The 4,256-nt window shown below is 39.1% G+C and overlaps 1 non-coding gene across 1 annotated transcript; it reads right to left on the bottom strand.

Moving 5' to 3' along the window:
• Positions 1 to 3,067: 3,067 nt before the first annotated feature.
• LOC141709761 (small nucleolar RNA R71) lies at positions 3,068 to 3,174 on the bottom strand. Its single transcript, XR_012570323.1, has one exon. It is a non-coding gene; the product is annotated as a small nucleolar RNA R71 (small nucleolar RNA).
• Between the last annotated feature and the right edge of the window lie 1,082 nt (positions 3,175 to 4,256).

Below are 4,256 nucleotides of genomic sequence, written 5' to 3'. Positions count from 1 at the left end.
ATCACATTCACTCTTAAAGGTAAGCAGTTTTGTATTGACAGTGATATTGTTAAAGCATACTTTAGAATTCCTGATAATACTGTTACTGCTCCACACACAGACACTGATATTGTTAACATGCTAAACTCCATGGGATATGCACTTACTACCTCTAAATTAAGTGAAATTAGAAGGTTGGGTCTTAGGAAAAAATGGAGTTATCTGTGTGATGTGGTAACTAAAGTGTTTTCTGGTAAAATTAGAAACTTTGATTCTATTAACATATCCATGTTTAACATGCTTTACATGCTAGTTACTGATAAGTATTTCAATTTCAGTGACTTGGTTTTGTTCGAGTTAGGCTTTAAGTTAGGAAAACTCAATAAGAGAGGTAAAAGTGTCTATTATGCTAGATTTTTCATGATGCTTGCTAACCATCTCATTGAGAATATTGTGATTGAGAACCCAACCAACAAGCTGAATTGTTGGGTTCAAGAAAGAAGAATAATTGCAGATCTTAATAAAGCAGACCACCACAAAGAGATGCCCCTCTTCTATTTTCCAGTAATGGAGGGACCTCAGGTAGGTGAGGTAATTTCTACGGTCTCAACTCTTCCAACCTCACACATTTCTTTGCCTTCAAATGTATCCATGACATCCGTGTCAATGACCAAACAGATGCCTACCCAAGCTACTAAATCACAAATTTCAAAAACCAAATCTAAGAAAGCCCCCTCTGGTTTCTTTTAAAAGAAACCAGTTGCAAAATCCACTAAACAAAAAAGGGGAGTGTGAAGGTGGGTGAGAAAGGTGAGGGACAGGGTGAAAATCAAAGAAACCCTAAGGATAATGATGGTGAGAAGAGAGTACCCAAACCTAGCCACACCACAGTTTCCCAACAAACTGTGGTTGTTAATAAGGAAATAAGCTCATTACTAGTTTCATCCTCCCAAAAGGATGTCACTATTAAAACAAGCTCCTAACCAGGAGCACATGCCAAAAGGGGTAGGTGATAAGTGGCATTTTATACCACTTAGAACGTCTTATAACGGCTTGAATTGGTGTCTTGAACTTGAGTATTTTGTGTATTTGACGCGTTTTTCTAGTGTTTTTATATTTCAAGGTATAACTTGCTTAGATAGGTGGATTTCATCAAAATAAGCTTAAGGAAGTGCTAGGAGTCAGTCCCGGGTTGATGTGCGAAGAATTCAGCAAAAATAGAAGCAAAATAATAATTTTTCCAGAAGGGTTGCAGGCGCCCGCCTGATGAGAGCAGGCGACCGCCTGGTAAGGGGCGCCCGCTTGGAAGGAGGAGGCGGCCGCCTGGGTGCGGATTTTCATAATCCGATTTTTAGAATTCGAGTTCTATTGGGCTTCTGTTAGCGCTGGTTCTTTTGGGCTATTATATAAACAATCTTGGAAGACGTTTTCGACAACAAGTAACAAGGAGCGAAGGCAAGAAGATCAAGAAGACCGTTTTAGCACGCAACAATGAAGAAGAGGAAGCATACGTTTATCTTGTGATTCTTTTAATTCATTATAACAGTGGATGCTAGTTTTCTTTATGCTTTGAACCTTAATACTCTTGTGACGTACTTCATTATTTATTAAGTATTTTTAGTAGTTTATATCGTTGTGTTTTTATCATGCTTTCATATGAACCCATGGTGACGATGAGTTCTGTTATGGTCTAATCGTAATCATGGGATCATAGTGGATTTACTATGGATTTCTTTAGTTATTTGTTTAATACCTTGGTATGTGGTGATTGTATGATATCTAGCATAGGTTGTGCTTATTCATTTTATGTGCGTCACAAACATGTATGATAGCCTGTTAATCTCTTGTGAAGCGACAGTGAATCTTGAGATTTAGAACTTGCCATGCTAGCATAGGTTCATGTATTGTATGCATGATTAGTGGGTAAATCTAACCGTTTTACTTGCCCTGTGTAATCATAATGAATAACTTGCGCTTAAATCGTTATGTTGTCAAATTCTGTAGACATATAGGGTCTCAACATAATTGATGCCTATTCAACTTCTATCTTAAATATGGATTCTTGGTAGAATGGTATTCGTATAACGAAAGTTGGCTTCTATCAGTTTCGTGTTGTTCGATTAATATCATCACCATTACATGCTAAGGGTAATAACAATGACTACTGAATGAGTAGTAATGAAGTTATGATCTCATATGTATTTAATATTGTTAAATTAAGTGTTTAATTCTCGTAGTTAATATTAGTTAATCAACCTTAATTGTTATTGTCTTGACATTGAAGAATAATCATACATTGGTGAGTAGGTGTTAATTAGATATAATTAATCAGAGTCTCTGTGGGAACGAACTAGAAATCATTCTATATTACTTGCGAACGCGTATACTTGCGTGAATTATTTAGCTCATGCTTTGTGCCTAACAATTTTTTGGCGCCGCTGTCGGGGACTCGGTGTTAATTTGTTTAGTTTATGTACTTGCCATCAGTGGTCATTAGGACTCATTGATTAAGACTTGTTACTTACTGCTTCCGGTTGTGTTTCAGGTACTCTAGCGAGCATTTATGCAAACACATTCTCGCACTCACAAGAGGAATCTGGATAAAGCTGAGGAGACAGATACATCTCTTGACTTTTCGAAGAAGATAGTTTTTGAAGATTCGGATAAAGAGAGTGAAAAGAAAGAACCTGTAACAATAGGTGATCATGTAGTTCAAGCTGATCTAGCTCTTATGGACTTTTCTCGGCCTAAAATTGATGAAATTCACTCAAGCATCATTCATCCGGATATTCAGGCCAATACTTTTGAAATCAAGCCAGACACTATTCAGATGGTGCAGAATTCTGTTTCTTTCGGAGGTACTGCGACTGAAGATCCCAACATGCATATCAGGAATTTTGTCGAGATCTGTAGTACTTTCAAATATAATGGTGTTACTGATGAGGCTATCAAGCTGAGGCTTTTCCCATTCTCTCTGAGGGACAAAGCTAAAGAATGGTTACATTCTTCACCAGCTGGCTCCATCACTACCTGGGAAGATCTTGCGCAAAAGTTTCTGGTGAAGTTCTATCCAATGGCCAAGACTGTAGCTATGAGGAGTACTCTTACTCAGTTTGCGCAGCAACAAGAAGAATCTATGTGCGAAGCCTGGGAGCGCTACAAGGAGATGTTGAGAAAGTGTCCACATCATGGTATGCCTGACTGGATGGTGATCACTGGATTCTACAATGGTTTGGGGGCGCAATCTAGGCCCATGCTCGATGCAGCTTCTGGAGGCGCCTTGTGGGCCAAAAGCTATACTGAGGCCTATAATCTCATTGAAACTATGGCTGCAAACGAGTATCAAAACTCGACTCAAAGGATGATGCCTGGGAAGGTAGCAGGTATTCTGGAAGTTGATGCAGCTACAGCTATTGCAGCGCAGCTACAAGCGATGTCTATGAAGGTCGATTCTTTAGCCAACTATGGAGTAAATCAAATAGCTAGTGTCTGCAAGCTTTGTGCAGGCTTTCATGCTACAGATCATTGTTCTCTTGTTAATGAATCTGTTCAGTATGCGAATAATTTTCAGCGACCGCAGCAGCCTGTGCCCCCTATTTATCATCCTAATAACATGAATTATCCCAATTTCAGCTGGAGCAATAATCAGAATGCTGTTCAGCAACCATATCAGCAAGCTGCAAGTAAACAGTTTAGTCCACCTGGATTCCAGCAACCTCAGCAATTTGCTCAAAGGCAATCTTATTCTCAACAAGGAGGTGCTGCTCCACCTTCTAGTGCTGATTTTGAGGAGTTAAAGTTGTTGTGCAAAAGTCAGGCTGTTTCTATCAAGAACTTGGAAAATCAAATTGGACAAATAGCCAATGCATTGCTCAATCGTCAACCTGGCACATTCCCAGCGATACTAAAGTGCCAGGAAGGAAGGAAGCTAAAGAGCAAGTCAAAGTTGTCACCTTAAGGTCTGGAAAAGTTGCTGATGCTGAAAAAGCAAAAGATGGAGAAGTTGAAGTTGTAGATGAAGAAGAAAAGCAAAAGGAGAAAGAGGGGGAATCAAGGAAGACTACTGTTGAACACACTCTGCCTAAGGGTAATACAAGGGAGAAACAACTCTATCCTCCACCACCTTTTCCTAAGCGATTGTAAAAATAAAAGTCGGACAAGCAATTTGGTAAGTTTATGGGGGTGTTCAAAAAACTTTACATTAACATACCTTTCGCTGAGGCTCAGGAGCAAATACCATTATGCGAAATTCATGAAAGGTATTCTTTTAAGGAAGG

This window comes from Apium graveolens, chromosome 2, assembly GCF_009905375.1.
Source record: "Apium graveolens cultivar Ventura chromosome 2, ASM990537v1, whole genome shotgun sequence".
Classification (NCBI taxonomy): Eukaryota; Viridiplantae; Streptophyta; class Magnoliopsida; order Apiales; family Apiaceae; genus Apium; species Apium graveolens.
The sequence above is the reverse complement of the archived record's forward strand: the minus strand, read 5'-3'. Positions and strand labels throughout refer to the sequence as shown.